This window comes from Rhamphochromis sp. 'chilingali', assembly GCF_963969265.1.
Source record: "Rhamphochromis sp. 'chilingali' genome assembly, chromosome: 10".
NCBI lineage: Eukaryota > Metazoa > Chordata > Actinopteri > Cichliformes > Cichlidae > Rhamphochromis > Rhamphochromis sp. 'chilingali'.
Window position 1 is genome coordinate 37,779,287 of NC_137937.1, and position 22,735 is coordinate 37,802,021.

The following is a 22,735-nucleotide window of genomic DNA, read 5'->3' on the forward strand; positions in this document are numbered from 1 at the left end:
CTCAGTAAGCATTTCAACACATACACACAACTTCTGTTTGCCAAGACCATGCAAACGATTCTAACTGAAGGGAAAATGAATAATATACAGACTGACCAAAGATCTCCCACATGTCCTGTTCCATGAGCCGCCAGAACACAAACCTGCAGGAAGTAGCAGGAGAGAAGGAGGCGGAGTCTATTTACTGTTCAGCTTTGCACCACCACTGTGGGAGAAGCCATCGATCCTAGAGTCAGAGCATCAGCCTGCTTTTAATGCACTACAGGCCTTAAAACGGTCACAGGTCGCTTTTATGAAACTGTTTCCAGGAGAAAATATAAAATAAAGACGCACCAATTTAAAAATCAGCGAGTACTGATTGACATCAATATATCTGCAAATTTGATCCGTTAATGTTTTCCTGAGTAAAGACACTGTGATAAAGAGACTTACAGGAATAAATAATAAAAAGCGAAACAATAACTCTGCAGGAATGAACAGAATTATGACCTGATAATTCATAAAATAGCAATAAAACTGAAAATAAAAATTTATTTTAAAGGATTATTTCTGACATCATTCATAATAAATCAGAAGTTTAATCAATTAACAACATAACCTATAAAAATAAACAGTAATCCAAATAATCCAAACATGATATACTGAGGTAAATACTGAAGTTATGCAAACATTTAGTGTTGCTGAGAGAAAAAAGGAAAGTCTTTATAAACTGAGTGTCTTTAAGTCTGTATAAACAGATATTTAACCAAAGAATTTCTTTAAAGAGATTTTATTCCTCTTCCAATTTGAATTTTTCCGTGTTTGGCAAAAGCCTTTAATATAAAACCTGCTCATCCTTTTTTTAAATGAGTGACACGAAACCTCCTGTGAGGTTTTTAAGGTCTAGTCTGCACATTCCTGCAGTTAATGATCGACATAAACTCAGCCTCTGACATTTTCATGATTACGTGCTTACAGAGTTTCCACCCACTCTTCAGTGCGAGCTTTAAAAAATAAACCAGAATCCATGTTTGTGCAGCTTCGCACAGGGTGAAGCTGCAGGTGGAGGCCTGAGAGCTGACCCAGAGTCACACCAACCACAAACAGGAGTTCTCACACACACAAACACTTCAGATATATTAACAATAACCCAAACCACAACAGTGACACCTCCCATCATAATAATGAAGCCGCTTACCTGCAACTTTCATTCTAACTTCCTGCACCTTGACGCAGGTACAAACAGAGCGAGCAGCCCTCAGACACGAGCCTGCACCGAGCAGCCCTCAGAGAGAGAGCTACGTTTCACGGCTAAGATTAGACGACTTCCTCAGATGACAGCCAAACGATCCGAGTCCTATAAGAGGAAACAGGACTTTAAGGCCGTTTGGGTGGAACGACCCCTCCGCTGGGCCTCCAGGTGAAGCGCGTAGTCGGCCGGCGTGGGTAAACACCCTCCGCCCTTCAGCTGAAGCGCAGCTAATGAGCCAGGCAGCTGAACACAATGGAAAACCTTTCAGATGGTTGCACATCAACCAGCACGGCCGCGTTTCTCAAGGCTCAGCTGCTGAAGGTGAAGACAGAAGGGCGAACAACAGAAAGCAGCGCCGTGGATCAGGGCTGATGTGGGACAGCAGAGGGTCAAAGGTCAAGCTAAGCAAGAACCCGTCACATTTCTGCCCATGGTCAACAGAAAACTGATTTAACGTATTTGGAAGTAATCAGTGAAGAAAGAAATAATTCAGCTGAACTCCTCTTAACCACACATTTCATTATAACATCAGACCACACAGGATAAAAACACTCCACAGAAGCACCAACTCAGGATCAGACCTCAGCGACTGAAAACATACCCACTTCAAATAAACGCGATTACCTGCTGGCCACATTCCCCCAGCCAATGCCCTCTGAGGTAACCCGTTTCCATGACTACTGCATGCAAAGGCAGGATATTCAGCGAGCTGATCATATATGACAAAAGGTAAAATAAATAAATATAAATAAAGTGATCAACACTGCATGTTCCAACCCCGCCCCCCGTTCAGGTAAAACTGCTCTGTCATTAGTAACAGACTGAAGGTCTCAGGGCTCCATGTGCATCGATCTACAAAAATAAAACCCAGAGTTAATCTACTAACAGCTTCAATGACAAACAACTACTTCTTTTAATCCACACACTGGTACCCACACACACACACACACACACACACACACACACACACACACACACACACAGGTACCCTCACATTTCTTCAGTCTCAGCCCTGCAGCTCTGACAGCACGCTGGCACGTCCCACAGTTCCCATTGCCACACAGTGTTACCAGTTATTATAGTTTTAAGTGATCATATAAAAAACTTCTCCCACTTACAGTAAAGGCAGCAGAGTAATAAGCAGCTGTGAAATCGTGACCTGTGCGCTCTAAGGCAGAGCGTCTGCGTGCGGTCAAACTAAATACGAAGCCCATGTTTGTCAATAAAATCTTGACTTCTGCTTCATAAACTCCACATTCTATTTTTAATCTCCGACATCCTTCAGCTTTAACAGGAGCCACTTTAAATGTACTCAGAGTCCGACTCTGAGCCTTTCCTGTGAATCAAAGCTTCCCATTTAAACAGAGCCTCACTCACCGCGCTGACCAGAGCAGATCCACGGCTGATCTCAGGAGCTTCAAACTCCTCGAGCAGGAAACTTTTGAGCGCCGACGCGAACCGGAACAACCCGTTCGGTTCCTTCTCAGCTGTTAAATAATTTTCAAGCGTGCACGCACAGCTCTGAGCAGCGGCAGGCGTGACTCCTCTCCACCTGGAGGTGCGTTTGACAGACACACAGCTACATTATTTACCGTGACAGACACCTGACGAGCTACACAAACAGACGCACGAGCATTCAAACAGCATCCCGTGGCATGCTCGAGTCAGTACACAGGCTGAGCTCTTTAAGTACTCGAGTACAAACAGCCAAGAGAAAGGTGAACGAGCCCAAGAGCACTTCAGCAGAAGCAGGTACAGGTAGAAATGAGCTGTGTTTCAGTGCAACAAAACTAAAACGTCCACTCAAAACTGTGCCTGGGTCCACCAGCTTCCTCTTCTCTGCGCACAAAAGTAATCTGATTACATCAACACAAAGCTGTTTAAGAGCTGAACCAAAACAACGAGTTTCTAAATGGTCTGTAAATGAGTATGAAGTTTATCTTTAAATATTACTTGACTTCACCGAGTTCCCCTCTTAGTGAAGTGAAGCTACACCAAGCAACAAACAAAATGTAAGAAAACACTTTGTTTGGATTGTCAGTCAAACAGGAAGCAGCGTCTCCTATTTAAGATCCCAGGAAATCTAATGAAGCACGTTTGTTACTGAAGGAAATCCCAACGTGGAGGACGACTTTCATTTAAGTCATTTTTGTCCTTTATTCCTGGCGATGGCGTGGATGGGAACGACATGTTTTAGTCTTGTTTTTGTTTCCATTTATTTCAGGAACGACAGAAAAAGGTCAGTGAACAGTTTCTTCATCACACAGTTTTCAAACACGCGGCTTTTTCATGTGCAAAAATACAATCTGTGACATTATCAATAAAATGTTGAATACCTACATGTTTCATTAATTTCATAATAATGGGACTTTAAATGTTATTTCACTGAACAATGAGTTTTATCATAAACACGTTTTAAACGTCAGCCTCTCAAATGTGGCTTTAAAGCACAGACGTGCAAACAATGATTCTTCCTAACAGTGACGTCAGGCTCACGGTGATGCCCGCCGTTATTGTCAGAACATTCACGCGTGCATCACATCGACACACATATAAAGAAGTTCGAGCTGACAGGATGTGGTGCCACAGTTCACATTTTCCACTGCAGTAAAACAAAGACTCGAGGCTTTTTTGTGTGGACAGTAAACAGAAGGAGAAGTTACCAGAGGGCCGTTAGGCTGCAGACCCGCTGCGCTGAATATTCAGCAGAGCTGTTTTTCCCCTAATAAAAGCAGAGGCTGCAGCTTTAATGGAGGGAAAAACCCTCGAGAGGAACCGGGATGTTTTCATTCAGATAATCAGGAAAAGCTCAGCAGCGTAACAGAGCGGCTGCACGTGGAGCATCGAGTTCACCTCGTTTTCTTTTTTCATGTCCGTAAGAATTAAAACGTAGAGGAAAGTTAAACTGAAGGAAACGGCGTGCTCCTGTGCTGCAGCGCTAACGTGTGCACGAGCGCAAATGTGACTAATTGCAGAACAAGCAGTAGCTGCTTGTCAGCTCAGCTCTGCATCTGGGCCTCATTAGGAAATGCCTCTGAAGCTTTGAGGGGAAGCTGCTGTGCCGACCGTGGAGAAGAGCCGGGCCAGGCGAGGAGGCCGGACGTGCCGACGAGCTCTACAGTTTGGAGGCTGCAGAGCTGGTTCTGTTCAACTGTTCACTTCACTTTGACGGAGCCTGCCGAGTTTGACTCTGGAGAGCCTGTGATAAAGCCTCTCAATTATTCCACCAGGGAGGGAGGACCCGGAAGAACCAGAGGATTGTGTCCCCTACTTAGCATTTTTAAAGAGAAGTCACATGGGCAGAGGTGAGAAGAGAAAAGCAAAGACGTCCATCTTCAGGGAAGCTCAGGAATCTTTTCCAGCAGCTGATTAAGATTAGAAGAAGTTGATGAAACAGAATCATTAGAGGCTAAGAGTGCCAGGCTGTGGCATCAATGCTGAGGCTCAATAAGTCAGGCTGGTGCACATCAGCTCAACATATGATAAATTACTCATTGAAAGGATAAAGACGGGCTTGTGTTTTTGCTTTTCTATAGACGTCTCTTATGGTGACGATCTTTGGAGAACAAACTCTTTGGACCTCAGTGATAAACAGCAGCGAGGCTGATGTTGCTGCTCTTAAACATCCATGAGTGTAAACGTACTGACGCTCCCAGCTGACGAGCGCCAAAGACCACACGATAAACACGACGACGTTTATCAGACGCAAAGTTCAGCAGCTTCTTTAAAAGACGTGGAAATGCTCACGCGCACACACACACTTCATTCAGGCGTCTGATGCAAATATGAGCAGAGATAAGGTCTCCGTCAAACAAAGAGTGCAACACAGCAAAAGAGTGAAAGCAGCCATGTTGCTTCATCAAACGCTGACCTATTTGCAGTGGGGCTGCTGCCTCGCTCCTTTAGGGGGCGCCACAGTGGCTCATCTCCCTCCATCTCGCCATGCTCCCTGCAGCATCCTGTCACACAAACCCTCTGTATGACCTTTAATCTTCTTTTCCTCCAGCCTGTCCAGTAGATCCACTCTCTCCTCCGCACGTGTTCAAACCAGCTCAGCCTCGCCTCTCTACGATTGGTCCTTTCCCACTAATGTGCCTCTAACTTAGTATTGCTTCTGAGGAAAAAGAGGCGTTCACAGAGCATCGCTTCATGCTGCTTTCTTTGTAAATACTGCAGCCTGTATTCTTTACAGAGAACCTCAGTGATCACCTGTCACTACTGTGTCTGGTTCGGGGCTGAGGTCAGACAAACCCAACACACTTTAACTTACCCTGCAAACACTGTGAGGTCAGCTGATGAGCCGACCTGCAGAGACTCCTGCTCCTGTATAATCACACATGGAGTTATTTTTGGTGCAGACGCTTTCAACTCCCTGCTATTGTTCCTCCGAGGCAGCCGCGAGCCTCGTGCTTGCAGATAAACACAGTGTTGGCGAACGACGAGCATTTCCTCCACTGAGACTGGAATTATAGAAATCAAAGACAATTATACATACTGGCCCTGTCATTACGCTCCCAGCCATCGCTCGCTTTATCTCGTTCATAAAAATCTGAGCAGCGTGCACGTGGAAGTCGACCCGGTCATTTCAGAAGAATCAGTATCTGAGCACAAACTGGAACCAGGACTTCAGATCACAGCACATCTGTGTCACACCTGCAGATCTAAATCCAGCTCGTTTTGAAATCTGCACCATACCGCACGCGCTTCGAATTCCAGCATCAGCTGTTCGGATGCTTTGAAATTTGGGAAAGGTATCGGCAGGAGTGAAAATGTTGTGAGACGAGGCAGTCGCTGGTTCACTTCTTCCAGACGTTAACCTGCACTTATCAGACAGACAGCACTGCATTTTAAAACCACAGTGTGCCTGCTCGGTTTAAATTAGTGCCTCCAACCTTTCATTCATACTCGTTTTTGAAGTTTACTTGCATATCAAGAGTTCTGTGTACCTTTCACCACAAAAGGAGTGTAGCTGTGCTTATAACCGAAGCGTTTAAACAGAGCGTAATAGGCCATCCTAAAAATATGCAGATCTATTCTAGTAACAGTCTCAGTGCAGGCTGTTTGTGCTCCATGCTGCATCAATCCTTCCTTTAGTCTGTTCAGTTATATTGTGTTTAAACTCAGCGCTCAAGTGGCCAAGCACCGTGTAAACATTCAGCCTTTAACAGGCCACCCCCACCGCACCGACGCTCCGCGTTCACGTCTGAGGTTTTAGTTCAAATGTTAATGAAAACCAACATCTGTGCGGTGCATGTACAGGTCAGAGGAATTAGACCGAAAACTGACATTTAGCTTGTAACACATGATGCAAACATGGCGTTGGTGCCACACAGTAAATATGTACTGTAGTTTAGCTAGCGCCTAATAAGGGTAACATCGTGTGGCAGCTCCTAAATATCATGTTAAATGTCCTCTTCACAGCCATTAACAGAAAATGCAGCTTGTTGGGGTCTTGAGCTTTTTTCCTATCATTGCAACTGAGTGCACACAGATGCATTTAGCCCCCCAGCGTGGCTCCTCGTCATGACCTCCACCGTAGTAAAGCCAAGAGAGGACGACATGGTGCAGAAGTGTCTTTGATTGCTGTCCCTTTATTTTAGGAATCGACTTTATCTGCTTCAGCCATTTATCGCGACAGCTGCTCTCCAGAGGTTCAGAGTCCCTACAAAGGAATTCTGTGCAAGACCATCGAATGCACACAAACAGCAGACCCTGCAGGTCTGTCAGGGTCCCTCCTCCTCCTTACAGCTCTGAACAAATAAAGAAATTAGACCTTGAGGGCTACAAAATGAAGAATAAGCTCACAGCTGAGTGAATTTGGTGTTTATTACACTGGCATATGCTTTCTGTCTGCCAGGGCGGAGAAACTTCAGCTCTGCTCCGATTTATTCCTCCAAGTTTTACTTCTTCGCCTGCAGCCAAAGAGCCAATCAGCTGCTTTAAACATGCCAAAGTTGCCAGGCTCTAAACTGTCCGTCCTTCAGCTTATTTGAGTTAATAATTTGTTTGCAGTGAGAAAAACATTTAGCTGCACCAGTAACTGTTTTTGGATGAACTACTGAGTTTAAAAAAAAAAAAAAAAGGTCATTTTCAGCCTCAAGGAATCAGCGAAACGCCCGTTTACACCTCTCTGTCTCGCTCGCCGCTCCTCCAGCACCGAACAACAAAGAGGGAAAAGAAGACTCTACTGCAGACGCCGTGGTACGCCATTAATCAGCCTGTTCGCCTCACTGCCGTCCTGAGCACAGATTTAAGAGGTCACCCAGTCTTTGCACTCACACGAAGCCTTTCTGCTGACAACACTGCCCCCTGCAGGAACAAGACTCAGCTCCAGGTTACGGCTGAAAGATGTGAAACAAACACCAAAACGCCACAGATCAACACATCCGTCTCTCTCTGCGCTCTAAGAGTTAAAGAGCTGCTTTTACAGAAGACGCCGTCTCCCCGGATCACTGTGTCGACTCTGGTTTTCTCTGGCCTGCTCTTGACCAAGGACAGGCTGGAGCCGCTTATTTGTTCAGCTCTTGAGTGGAGTCACTAAGGCGGAGTGGAGCTATGGGCCGGTGAACACCGCCCATCACTCGCAGCCGGTGGAGGCACCAAGTTACTTTTAAATTACATGCTTTGCACAGACGTTGTTCTCCATCTAATGGAGTTCACATCTATGACTAGAACAACAAACATGACTGATTTTACTGAAGCTAAAGTTTCCTGCAGAGCAGTGAGTCGGAACAGTTTACTTTGAAACTCATCCTTCAGTTCAAACTGGTTTTATTCGGCCATCGTGATTCAGCACACAGATCACTGGGTTTGTTCTCGTGTTACCCAACAGTGAAACCACATGAATGAGCCTTAATTACAAGGCGTGTTATGCACTCGCCTTTACTTTGAAACTCGTCGATCACCTTTAATTCAATAAAACAAAGAGTCAACCAACCACAACGTAAACTCCAAACATGTGAGAGGTGCAACGAATCAGAACAAAGACAAACGTCAGCCTTCAGGTTTCTCTACAAACACTAAAGTTTTGGTACGAGCCGCGTGGACACCTTTACAGCTCACACGTCTGTGTTTGCTCTAAACACGCCACAGCGCTCAGATGCAACCTCCAGAGAGAGGCGGTCCCTCCCACAGCTTTCACTCGTGTTGTCAGCTCGCTCAAAGAAGCATTGTGGGAGAAATTCCGACTTAAGTGCTCCCGTGTTTGCTTTTGTGCCAAGCGAGCCCACTCTGACGACCTTTTGGAGACAGACCAATGAGATGCAGCGCTGCCTCCTGCGCTGCCCTTCTCCTCTGACAGCTGCCGGACAATGAACGACAAGCTAATTAAAGTGATCACAACATGTGGTGGAGCGAAGAAGCCAAGAGACGCCAAAACGAAAGGGTAAAATAAAACCATGAGCTTCTTTTAAAGAAACAAAGCCTCCACGTATTTTTCTGCAGTTTGTGTTACCTGAACAGAAACGATCTCAGGAATATTTTTGGAGGCTGTAATTATTAATAAACTACTTTCCCCTCCTTTTCAGCGAGCTCCAAACACTTGAGCTGGTGGGCCAATTATGGCGTTAATGAGTCCCACTGAGCTTGATCACAGCCAGGGGAAGGCGGAGGAGAGCTGCAGCATTGTAATGTACAGAGATGCAGGTCAGCGTCCTCCCTGACCCACAGTAATAAGAGATATCACTCTGTCACACATGCATGTAAGCTAATGAGCTGCAGCTACTGCTGAAAGCTGATTTTGCATGTTGCTGAGGCAGGCTGAGTTCACACCTCCTGTTTTTGGATGTTTGCCCCTTTAAAGCCCAGAACTACATGCTGTAGAGCGTTTCAAGTTGCTATATATTAATTATATCATAAATTTTAATATTATGGACTTAATGCATACATATTAACTACATAAACTGCAATAAAGTGCACTAAACTACAAAACAAAATTAAAAGAGTTTGTTTTTGTTACATATTTCTACTTACAGAAATTTAAGAGGCATCTCCCTCTAAACTGTAAATGCGAAACAGTTTCCAACCACACGCGGCCGCGCCGATGGGCTTAAAACAGGAACTGGACCATCTGCATTAAATACAAGTTGAGTTTTTTCCCAGAACTGGAAAAGAACAAAGCGAGCACAGACGAGAAGCGCTCGCAGGTCCTTTAGGTTCGAGGATGCGGACGGTCATTTTTATTGACACAGTCTAAACTCGTTGGTTTTTCCCAAAATTAAACAGATAAAAACGTGATTTTCTCAGAACCGAGTAAAACCAGCAGGTGATGTGTGAGCATCACTTACTGACACTTATAATAATCAAAATATATTAACATGCTTTATTCAGTATAACCTTAAAATAAGAACCTGAGTCCATAAACTCTCTTTTGTGCAATTCAAGGTGTTGCCCCCTGGTGGCCATTAGAGCAACGCAGTTTAAGTCATGTTCCTGGTTAAAATGGGGACAAGGACCCGCCCCTGGGGGCTGGAAAGGCTCAGAGGACTCATCCACTGGACTTTCCCACCTTCAGTTGTCTTATGGAGTCCGTTTGTTTGTGCAGGGTTTAGGGGGGCTAATACACTCTTTCACAGCGTAAAGTTCATGTTACAAAAATACACAAGCTTCATATCTCCACAGATACGAGGCCCACATGCTCCAGACGACTGCTGCATTATCAGAAAAGTGTAGGTTTAAGGATCATGCAGCATGGAAGAGAAAATAAACTCTTATCGGCACACTTGCTGATGGGCATGCACTGGTGTGTTTACAGGTGCAGCTTCTTATTGGTGGAAACCTTAAAATCTGCACAGCTAACACACATTTGTGGAAACTGCTCAGAGTTTCTAAAGCGACACTAAGAATGCAGCTGCTTGTTCTTCAGAAAACACATGAAAGAAAGTGCGCAGGCTGTGGAGATAAAAGCAAGACCGGGTTCAGGGTCACGAGCAACACACCCACAGCCTGGTATCTTTCACTTATTCTCCCCGTCAGTCTGTTTCACATTCCTTTTTTAAGCCGACCTACATCTCTGAATAAAACTTTGTCTCAAATAAAATGGACCTATTCAACTCTTCCTGTGTACATTTAGGTCATTTTGTGTTCAGGCACAGAAGCCCACCAACCTGCATTTCAATCCTGTTTACGAGGGGCAGCCAATCAGAAGAAACCCTGATGCCCTGCGTAACAGAAATAAGGTTTATTTGGAGTATTTTGAACTCTGAATCATGCAAAGCTACTCTGAGTTTAGCAATTCCAGTATGTAACTAGAAATTAGCATAACACACCTTAAATAATTACAGTACTTGAACAGCTGTAGAACCGTCCCACGCACTGCTTAGAAGCACAACAGCAGCCCTGCTGCACTTCACTGTATCGTCAAACCACCACAAAGCTGTTACAACGCAGGCTGTGTGTTTATGCGGGTTGCTTTCAGAATCAATCAGGACTCCTGGGTTTTAATTGCACCTTAGAACACACATGCATCAACACTACAATGAGCGGGTGGAGGGAGGTTTGGAGTCTTCTCCCACCCCCATTCTCTGCGGCCTGCTGGAGCGGGAGGGCTAGTAGGAGGAGTTGGCCGTCCGACTGCGGTCTGGAGTGTGGGGCCTCCCTGCTGCTGCGGAGTCGGGGTGGTCTGCTTCTCCCCACCGCAGGGAAAAGGGTAACACCACCTGGGTCTGGGTGCAATTCCCCCCTCCAGGGGCGGGGGTACCTAGACCCGGTTTGTAGAGTACGCTTGGGGAGTGTGATCGTGTGTACAGCGTCTCTTTATGTCTGTCCCCACGTTGGTTGAGTGTGGAGTGAGTGCATATGAGAGCATGAGGGTGGGAATGGATGTTTGTGTCTGTGTGTGCCTGTATGTCTGTGTCTATATGTCAGGTTGGGTATCAGACGCCACCTCTCTGGGGACACCTCAGGCCCTCCAAGGTTTGGAGGCCTATCTCCACCCACCACCACTTCCCCTGCCGGTGGCGGACTCCCTCAGGTGTCGGTGTGTTGGTGGTTCTTTGTGTCTGGGGGTGGGCGTCCGGGTACACACCGGCTCACTCCTTGGCGGCCGCTTGTCGGGGCCTGGGGCCTGGGGCTCGCTCGGGCCCCTTTGGAGGTGGGGTGCCCCCGGCCTCTCGGCCTGGGGCTCGGTCACTCAGGCGCAGCTGGGGGCCGGCGGAGCTCACGGGCGCGTCACTGCAACTCCCCCTGACTTCTGCTCCGCGGCTGCTGGGCGAGCCCTCATCTGGGACTCTCCTCAGCTCTTACTGGGACAGTGGCGCGGCTGCCCCTCTGTTGGTCTTCCATGGTCTCTTGTGTTCTGGGGGCCTCTGGATGTCTGGAGTTTTGATCTCCTCCATACCCGCTTCACACCCTGGAGGACGGGGCTGTGGCCCCCCCACACTCCCTAGCAGATCATTACATGGAGAAACCTTTGGAATGCAAGCATGCTGATCCACACAGGTATGCACACATGGGTATTCACAGACGCGGACTAAAGCTTTCTTGGCTGCTGCCTCAAAGCACACTGTGCGCTGTCTATCTTGCGTGCTGCACAATATCGTTTATTACTTAGTAAATACTGATATCTATGACTAGCTAGTTTATTGTGATGGTGCTTTGTTTTCTCTATTATTATGTTGCTCTTTGTTGTTTGCTGTCTCCTCTGTTTGTTTTTTTTGTTTGTTTTTTTTTTTTCTCCATACAGGTGACCCAGGAGTTCTTTTTTTTTTTTCTCTCTCTTCCCCCCCCTTCTCACCGTCTCTTCTCCCCTTTGGTTTTCTTTCTTTCTCTCCCCCTCTTTCTCTCATTCATTCCCCCTGTCCTATTTATTAAAAAAAAAAAAAAAAAAAAAAAAAAAAAAAATGACAAAGGATGAACTGAAGCTCTGCCATCACGTAATGTCGCATACTGCTGTTTCTGATGTCATTTAAAAAAAAAACAAAAAAAAAAAAAAAAAAAACAATCAGGACTCCCTGAAGAGGCAGTTTTATCTCTGGGGGCTGCAGTCCCAGCTGTGCCGCGGCCCAGGTCCCGGGAACAAAAGACACCTGCCAGATTCAGGCTTTCAAGCACAAGGGGAGCATGAAACCGCCTCCACACGATAAAGTGTTTTCCACTGAAAGCAGCTGGCCGTTCAGTTTGATAGAAATCTCATCATGACCGAGACGTAACAGAAAGCAGCGAATCACTGTGCAAACAACAAGCACGCAGGTTTTAACAAGCAGCCAAAGTTACAGCTGTAAACTCCTGAAAACAAGCGTCTGTTTTCATTTTCCCCTCACAACAAAACAGCCTTAATGTCAGGAAGTCTAAACGGCCTCACAAGCACCAGTTATGAAGCAGCATCAGACCTGCTGCTGCTCGTTTGTGGACTTTGCCTGTTGATAATTATCTATTGTAACTATGACTCCAGGAATCGGCCTTTGGGCAGAAGGTTAGCTGCCCACACATCCTGAGTTCTCTGCAGTCCCACCTCGGGCAGAACACATGGAATTCGTTAACGGTACATGGACCGGTTCTTGTATAGCGCTTTTCTACTCTGAGCACTCAAAGCTTTACACAACTTGTACATCCTCCCATTTGCAGAGGTCACACACCGGTGGATGCATCAGAGAGCTACATGGGGTTAGTATCCTTGAGCAGGATGGGGAACGAATCAGCAACTTTCCGGTTAGTAGGCGACCTGCTCCACCTCCACCAACAACTTAAAGATCATTTAATGGCCTAAAAACTGCCTTCACACTTCTTCTGATATTTCGACAGATTATCGGTCCAGTCTGGAGAAGCTGGAACGGATACTGGAGACAAAGTGCTGATTTAAGCAAGGTGGAGCGCCAGCAGCAAGGTGGAGCGCCAGCAGCAAGGTGGAGCGCCAGCAGCAAGGTGGAGCGCCAGCAGCAAGGTGGAGCAGCAAGGTGGAGCGCCAGCAGCAAGGTGGAGCGCCAGCAGCAAGGTGGAGCGCCAGCAGCAAGGTGGAGCGCCAGCAGCAAGGTGGAGCGCCAGCAGCAAGGTGGAGCGCCAGCAGCATGTGTGAGGTGGACTGAGGAGGACTAGCTTGACTGTAAATAACAGTACACAGTAGAGTTGCACTGAGCCTAGAAGACCAGTACAAATAAATCAAATGAATACGTTTTAAGTCCTATTATCACATCTCACCATCATCATCATCGTATTAATAAACCCCAGGTTCTTAACTCTCAGTCGGTTAACCGCTCTGCAGCTCATACCTGGTCAGAGAGCAGTTAATGTGAGTAAACTCTGTTCTTGAGTTATTACAGATCCTGTAGTTCAGCTTATAAATAAAAGCCTCAATTTAAATGTAATGTAGAATATATTAATGTCCATCTGCTGAGCGTGTCCGCCCCAGCTGGTCCCGACGCTGGCTGCCTTTGTGCGCTCTTAGCTGGCCTCATTGTTTGTCATGGAGAGGTTAATGTGGTGACATCAGTGCTAGCCCTGATTAACTGGCTTTAGCGTCATTTGTCATCGGGGATATCGAGCATGCCATCTCGGGGGCTGGCCGTTATCCCTACTCTGTTACTGGGACGACAAAGCAGCCTAAATACAGCGATTAAGAGTTTATTCTGGCTCCCAACTGAGGGGTCGTCTGGAGAAAAGACTCCTCATTTATATGATCACAGCAACGAGAACGTTTAGTAACAAGGAAGGTGATCGAGGCTCCCAAATCCTGCATTTAGTCCTCGTTAATTCAGTGTTCCCTCTAAAGCTTTTCACTGACACGAAGCACTCGTGTTTGCCAAGAAGAAAGAGGAACTCAAGGATGGACTTGAGAAAAGAAAGAAGACGAGAGGAAAGGAGGGAGGGGGGAGGCAGGGAGAGAGGATTAATCCCATTAGCTAAATGATTTGTTCCACTGAGGGAGGGGGAGGAAAGTACAGGGAGAGAAGGGGGGTGTTTGAGGGGAATGACAGTAATGACCAGGCACTAACCTCTCCCGTTTTCCCCGTTAGCATCAACAGCGCTTGAAGCCGTCCACACGTCACTTGACGCCCTAATCTGAAAGTCTAATTTGTTCCCAAGAGGGGAAGCAGAAAAGGAACCACCAAATAAAAGTGGGGGACACGCCAAATTCAAACAAAACCATGACCCACAAAAGATAAAACCTCCCAAACAAGCCTTAAAAAGTCTCATTATCTGCTTCGAGAACAAGTTTACACAATTTAAATTTAACATATACGATTAACAAGAGTAAAGCAGAGCGTTAGCATCAGCGCCAGAAGAAGGAATCGGTGAGAGGTGCAACCTCCAACCCTGACAGCACGGCTCGTTACAGCAAACCTCAGCAGCTTCAGGAAGTCGTTAAACACCAAATGGGTGTCTGGCTCAGCGAGACGCCGCTCCAGGTGAAGACAGACGAGACGTGGACGGTGTCGACGTCTGCAGAGGACATCATCAGCGATGTTTAACAAACGAAAACCGGTCCGAGTCGGAAAACTAACATTTATTTTGCAGCTAGTAAATCATGCACATCTCTAAACATTCATAACATGAATTCGGGGCTAAGACTAAGCTCTGGACATTTAATGCAGATGTAAATTCATCTGCACGGTCGGGCTCGCGTCAGATTACCAGCCATCGCTGGGTGGAGGAAGTGGGAATAACTGTGGGACTAACTAATGACTTCCGTGTTATCCTTTTCATTATCTTGGCCTCGCAGGGTCGCAGGCTATGAAAACAGTAGCATGCCTTCATAGGTATAATGCAACACATTGTATTGTGTTGGCAGTGGAGGGCTGAGGGGGCGAGGCGGGGCGGTCTTCCCAGCGGGAGTCATCCCGATCAACAATAGCAGCAGCATTCCTCTGGAAACACTGTGGCATTGTGGAGGGCGTCTGTTCGCTGGGAGGATCGCCACTTCCACCAAAACAAAGGGATGAACTCATTCTGGGAATGTTTTGTGTCACCTTTAGGAATGACAGAGTAACGTTTGCTGTCCGGCTTTTCCTACCTGTGAACAGTCATATTTGCTAAACTGACTGCGTGTTTTGACAGCGATGAGTCAAATTCCCACACTCGTCAATCCGTCCGGCTCCAAGAATGACTGCCCGAATATTTCATCTCAGCTTCAAGCATCCGTTTTGTTTCTGGCTTGCTGAACTTTGCTGCACATTTACACTGCAAACATAAACTCAGTGGTAGATCTGTGTTTGTCTTATCAGAGATAGAAATGTTGCTGTAAATACACGATACTGTATGACAGATGTAGGGTTTACATCACTGCGCTGAATCCTCGCTGCAGTGCATTTATTGCATTTACACCTGTGCACCGGTGACTCTGCATTACTCTGCAGACTGATGAGACAACCTGAGCTCTTCCTGTTCCAGTTAAACACAGGAAGGAGAGAAGACTTCAGACCTGACAGCCTGTAGGTGCATCACAGATCAGCCTCACACTTAGAGATGGGGGATTTTCCCATCATGAGCCCTGAAAACAGGACTACAAACAAACATGCAGCAGCCATCTTTAACGTCTGAACTAACGTCTGGTCCTGAACTAAAATGCAAATCTGGTCTGGTTGCTGTTGAAGTAGCCAAAGTAACAGGAAGCCGTTTCCTCAGGAGATTATTGTCCTGCTGGGATGAATCTCCTCATAACTCCAGCTGGGTGTCCAACCTTATTCTGACTTTTAACAGAACAGAGTTCATTATGAATTATAACAAAAGCGTCTCTAAAACAGAGCCCAGAAGGTACAGCTCATGAGCAAATATTGACTCGAATGTTGGCCTGTGCTCTTCTATTATTTCAGCTTCACTGGAGGACAAGAACAATGTGGGAGCAGTCTGGTGGCAGATGTCACTGAATATGCAAAAGACAGGAAGGAAGAGCAGATGCATCGACCAGTAAAAGCAGATAAAACCGATACTGGTGGAAATCTGTGGCCAAAGCCTGACAGGAAACAAAACTCGGCCCGTTTCAGTGGAAAAGTGACCGCCACGCTGCAACTCTAAAGTGGCTCTATCAAATAAACCCATTAAGCAGAGTTGTCATTATCAGACCATTAAGCTGAGACGCCACAAACACACTCTGCGGCTTCAAGAACCAAACTCGAAGCAAACAGACCTGCAAAAATAAAACTGGACAAACAAATTGATCAATTTTAAGGATTAACATTAACTACTGTAGCTAAAGTCTACTGCATTCATCTATCCGATTCATGTGGCAGCAGGCTGCATCTGAAGCATCCCATGACGTTCCCAAGCCAGATGACCCTCTGCACAACCCCGAGAACTCCAGTGGGTTCTGGGTGTCACCTCTGAGTATTCCCACAAAAACCTCCAAGAGAAGCATCCAAGAACCACCTCAGCTGACTCCTTGGGACATATTAGAGCAGCAGCTGCTTCGGTCATCTGCGCTCTTCACCCGAGCTCCAACGCTGGACCGAACCACCCAACACAAGATGGGGGGATGTGTTGGCATGGACAGAGGCTCCTGGCAGGGTCTCCCAGGACACAGACTAAAAGCATGTATTTACAAACTACAACGTGGGTCATGATATGGACTCTGGATAACTTGTATGGAAGTAAAAACCAGGGCCTGTAGAGCCAGTGCAGGGAGGGGAGCTTGCAGGCATGTGTCTGGTGCTCAGGCTTGGCCATGCATAGCCAGAACAACGAGGATCCTCTAGCCCGAGGGCTGACCGCTCCCAGGGACAGCCATTATGGTCAGGAGTATTGTGGGTCGGGCAGCAGGCCTGTGTGTGACCCTCAGCACTGCACTGGGGTCTGGATGTGTTTAAAGAACAACAAAACCAAGGTAATCGTACAGAACGTGGGAGAAAACAAAACAAAGTCAGATCTGCCCGATCTTCACGTGCTAACCTCGAGCTGCTGCTGCTAACACGCACCAGCTGTTTAAAAAGTGCAGTAAAGACACAAACTGTCCATAACGATTAAAAAGTACAATAAAAACAAACAAAGTGATTTCAGAGCAGCAACAGAAAACTGTTCTCTGCTTCCTTCATCACAACAGCAGCGCTGCCATCAGCCAGCGCGCTGAAACAACAACCTGCTCTCTGCTTTGAATAAGCAAAGCAGCTCCACTTGACTGTGGGCGTGGGTCACTGGCACGTGACATCTTACGAGCCCCCCCATCCACGACTAATGGTTACTGTGCATGACTACCAAAGTACAATATTTACAGTACGATAAGACAGATGTTCACGACTGCAGCTTTTGAATACGAGCTTACGGTTGCTTCTCCCAACAAAGACGATGTTAATCGAGCGAGACCATTTTCAACAACGACAAGATCAGAGATTTATGCACAACATAACCCAATTACTGCTTTGCTAAAACCTTAAACCAACAAAGCCGCGTCCTGATGGGTAATTTTCCTTTCCCACAGCGTTACCGTCTGAGCCGTGTGATTAGAACAAATAAAACTAATTACACAACGCGCAGCATCCAACGTCAGCGAGAATTACTTCTGTTTACTCAGACAACAAGCCCATCAATGGATTTCAAACATGTCCTTAATGAAGAACATTCACATCTGTGAGTTTGTTCCATCTAAACGATCTGTGGCACCACACACACACACGAGCCTGAGGATGCAGGTGTGCAGCAGCAGGTGTGCAGCAGTCTGTAGATTGATGAGTAAAGCTTGTGCATGTCTGTTCCTGCCTAACAGACGATTAATTTTCTCTAAATGGTTTATAAAACCAAAGAATTAAAAGGAGCTGAAATTTTACATCATTCCTAATAAGAACTGAATCTGAGATGATCACGTAGGAGGTTTCTGATGGACCTGCATCCACTCCCATCTTCACACGTCATACATCCTTCTCAGCTGCTGCAGTGTGGATTTGAAGTATGTAGGACCTTTAATGCTCTCCACTACAGGGGAACGAGGACTGGTATCGCCATGGTGATGTGCCCGTCACTTTGTGGAGGCTGAAACCTGAGAGGACGCCAGGCCATTAGCAAGCCTACGTCACCGCACCACCGCGATGAGGACACACACAGCCAAACGCTGTAAACCGGTCGCTATAGTAACACCATTTCAAAGTTCATCACTATCAAATTTATCATCGATACTCGTCCCCACTTGAAAGTTTAGGTGTGGAAGCGCAGCCTCGTATGAAAACGTGCCCATGTGTGCTGACAGGAACATTAACCAGCCCAGATAAGATCAACGGTGCCAGCAGGGAGTCCATCTCCACTGTAAGCCCAGCTGACCGTAACAGGAAATGGTTTACTGCTGAAGTTTAACAGTGAAACGCCCGACCTCCTTCAGGACGGTGTTTATACACCAAATCAGAGGCATGTAACCACAGACGGCTTTCATGAAAGCCGTCTGGCTGGAGAGGTGTTTCTATATTGACGGAGCTTCGTCACCTGCCTGTGGAAAGTTCCTGAAACTGATGCAACGACCTCTACGACAATTTGTTACCACAGCTTGAAAGACTTCACTGTACCGGACGTGCTCCTCGCACTTACGCGCTTCGCTGTCGATTTGCAGGTTTGCACAAATGGCTGCCATCTGTGTTACAAACTGCCACAATTTGTGACGCTGCAAAAAAAAAAAAATTCCCAAATGTCCGGCTGATTACTTCCACAAGGATGCAAAGCATACAAAGAGTTTCCTGCCTTTCCTGCAGCTTGCAATTACAGTAGATCTGATAAAGTGACCTGATACAGGCCAAGAGGACAGCTGCTGTGCAGGGTCTGTGTGGGGGATCGTAACCCACATCTTTGCCTGCTCTTATACTGCATGAAGCTCCACAGACTGTCGGCCGTGCTCTACACATCACATTTAAATGAGACAAATGAATGCTACAGTTTCCCTCCATACACAGTTGCAGCAGGTACAGGCTGCGTCTTTCACTTTCTCACCTGAACCCCTTTTAATGCTTTTCTGCATTTGGTCCTCAGGTTGCCAAGTTTAGGCAAGACGGAGACGTGGCAGAGAGGCAACCAGCTCTCTCCTCATGAAGGATTTTTCCAGAGAAACCAGGAGGATTAAACGTTGAGGATTTTGGCCCACAGATAAACAGATGCACTGGTTAATCACCATCAGCTCAGTGCTGGTGTACAGCCGTTTTTAATTATTAAACTAAACATAATGGGGTAGTAGGGAAACCTTGCCACTGCATGCTACAGCCATACAGCCCAGTGTGCAGCACATGTAGCTGACTACACCTCACAGCTGAGCAGTGCCTTCAGGTAAGCATGTGTGAAGTCGATTACCCTTCATTTACTGATGTAATCAGATTTATTACTTCTGTATTGACCCTAAAAACAACTCGAGCACTGTTCAGGCTTTAATGTGGACTCAGCTGTAACTCGTATCACACAATTTCAGTGACTCTGGTCCTCCTGAATCAACACGCGGTAGGAAATAAAGTCCTCGTGGCTCTTCTTTAACCGCCTTCATCCATTCATCTCATCTCTCGTCTACAACCACTTCTTGTGGTGAGGCCACAATGCAACTGTGTAGTGCATCTCTCAGTTCAAAAACATGCTAAAAACCACAAGGTCACATGACTGAACACAGCATCACTCTGCAAGCGATCAGGAGGTTGGTTTTGAAAGCACCCAAGAAAAACAAGTCACATCAGCCTGCGTCTCATTAAAGATGCCAAAACTTTTCAGACAGCTGCAGAGCCCCGAGAGTCGGAATGTGCAGAGTGGCAGCTGTAGACACAACCAACCACCGCCCCCCTCGCCCAGCAAACCCCGGCTGTACCCTTGAACCGGTTCACACTAACAAGCAGATAAAGTGAATGACTTGTACTAGCAGCATTTAACATTGCGTGCTCTCTGCAGTCAGAGCAACGACAGCAGCGTTTCACGCAGGTTTATCTCCCGAGCAGCTGCAGTAACACCGTCACACAGCGGCGGCATCTCCACACGCAGACTTCACTGCGTTCCTCCTGGATAATTTGTTCACACGCACATCAGCATCCACGTTCTGGTCAGATAATGGTAATGGCATGTGACATGAGAAATGTGTAAGAGCACGATCCAGGTTCATCTGAGCAGTTTATGTGCACCAACATCCGAGTGTAAATCTGAACTCAAACCCAGGTTACAAGCTCAGCTGGCTTTCCAAACCAGGGATCAGATGCTTACATGAACAACACACCCAACACCCGAACTGTGACTACGACCATGACTCAAGCTTCCTGTTCCCCACATCTCCTGATAACATTCACTGGTCCCACCATGCAAACGTTAAAACCTGCACCAGCAAGTTTTAGAAACTAAACACAACTTAAAAAACCAAAACAATAATACTACAACAGCTGTATTGGTAACTGCTGCACCTTTTACTCACCTTCCTCAGTTAGAAACCTGTAAAAGCATTTCACAGAGCTGCAGCTGGCACAGAGCAGCCAGCGCTACCAGAGAGAAACGAGGGATTACAGCAGAGACGTCACCCGGCGCCGTCTCACACGGCACAGCCAATCGCAGCCCGGCCACGCAAACGCTGAACACACACACAGAGTAACCTGACAATAGCAGCCAGTGAGGGAGGCTGTAATATGAGCAGCACGGTGACCACTGGGCCGAGGCTCTCGGCCGTAAACAGCGGCATCCCTGACAGGGAACAAACTCAACAGCCCTTTCTGAGCTGCAGAGGATGATGGGAGATTCAGACCGAGAGCTGCCAGCAAAAAAAGCTGCACAAGGAAAAACTCTCAAATAATGAGCGCTAAGGTGTATTTTTAAAGTGCTTTACTGTATATACTCTGCTCACAAAAATGGGCATCATCCATTTCCCTCAAAAAACAAACAATGAACCAAGAATGAAGACATTTGTATTAAATTCATGCTAAGGTTTGTATGTAAACTGGGCTTGAATGTGTCCCGCGCACAGCTGGCTGCATCTCTAATCAGCAGGTCAGGTTCTGGCTAACGTGAAGCCCCGTCAGACCCCCGGACTGTGGAATGCTTCGACTTGACAAGCAGAGTCTGTGCATGCCTGCATAGCTGAGGGATTATCACAGTATCAACTGAGCCCTGAATCCCCTTTGCACCTGCCTTGTCCTGCTTAATGCACAAGAAACGTGTGGGATTTCTCGCTCCCTCCTCTCTGAGACTGCTCACCTTTCATTCATCAGCAGCTCTGAAAGGATAATGACAGGCTGCGGGTGAGACGTTTTTAAGAAGCGACACTTCCCCCTGACGTGCAGAGCTAAGGATGTTTGGTTCAGAGGAGTCGAATGTGCCGCTGCTCCCCGCCTGCAGCTCCAGAGTTTTGTGGTTGGAACAAGAAGACGGGCTAATAGCTCGTCTCGTGTGTTGGACGCCTTCGTTTCTGATCTACATGCACCACAAAAGGGAGTCAGCTGCCAGCGCCTGATGCACCATACAATAGTTCTTACTTTCAGTTTTAATGAAGTTTTCTCAAAGAATTATGAAATATGCTGTAGAAAACGGCTTCTGTGAATACGAGGAGAGAAGTTAGCAACAGTCCTTCATAGGGATGGGTATCGTTTAGGTTTTATCCGATACCGGTGCCAAATCGGTGCCGGTGCTCAAACGGTGCTCAAACCGGTGCTTAAAGAATGGAGAACACAAAATTGGTCCAAAAACCTCTCATGTTCAGCTGTTTTTTGTAAAAATATAACAATGTTAGCCTTTTCTGCAGCTATGGGGCATATATGGTATCACTCTTGGCTGGAAGCAGTGCTTAAACAATGGAAAAAAAACACAAACTTTGTCCAAAAACCTCTCATGTTTAACTGTTTCCCACTTTTTCTTTGGTCATTTTAGCCTTTTTGTCCAGGGTGAAGGGAGTATCTGCCATCAAACAAGAAGACAGCAGCATGTAGCTATGATGATGTTTGCTAGTTCACCTTACATGCATTAATGTAATAACGTGGTTAGCCTACTCAACGTAAATTAGCTACTCACGCAGAGAAGAACGGCTGCTGCCACCATCATCATCCTCATCATTTCTGCTACACTGGCAGGGCTAGGGGCCAGGACTCTCCTCTTCGGGGTTTTTGGGGGATATTGCATAACAGGCAACCCACCCGCAGTAGATGCGGTCGGTGTGAGGTCTCGCAGCAAGCTATCAAATACGGCGCATTTCTGGGCTTTTAAAAAAAACGCTATGCGTCGCCGGGTGTTTCATCAGATTCGAGGTGTTACCTCCTTTGACAGTATCACAGTATCAGCTTAAAGCACTTGTTGCTGCTGAGTTTGCATATTTTGCTGTGAAGTACAGCCAGACTTTTGACCGCTTCGCCTTGGACATTTTTAATCTGTAGCTCTGCTCTAACAGAACGTACGTACCTGGCCCCGCCTACTATCCTCGGAAACGTAAAATGATTGGCTAGAATCTAAAGTGTATCACAGGTCAGGAAAAAAAAAGCACCGAAATGTGCGCTGCTTTTCGGTCTGGTTACTACCGTTTATGTCAGAACCGGTGCCATCATGGCACCGGACACCGGTACCCATCCCTAGTCCTTCACCAGCACATGAACCAGTGCTACACCTGCTGCAGGTGCTGGTGCTACACCTGTAAGCCACGACGGTGCAGGTCAGCGAGCAGTT

General features: G+C 46.6%; 1 protein-coding gene across 3 annotated transcripts in view; it reads right to left on the minus strand.

Annotated features, from left to right (window-relative positions):
- kank1a (KN motif and ankyrin repeat domains 1a) overlaps positions 1–22,735 on the minus strand; it is a 54,006-nt gene that overhangs the window by 25,592 nt on the left and 5,679 nt on the right. Inside the window, exon 1 of one of the 3 annotated variants that reach the window (XM_080894107.1) lies at positions 20,508–20,606. The exons of the other annotated variants lie outside the window; for them this stretch is intronic. The gene's annotated coding sequence lies outside the window, so the exon portion shown is untranslated. Of the gene's footprint in view, positions 1–20,507; positions 20,607–22,735 lie in introns of those variants that run through there. 3 annotated transcript variants of the gene reach the window in all.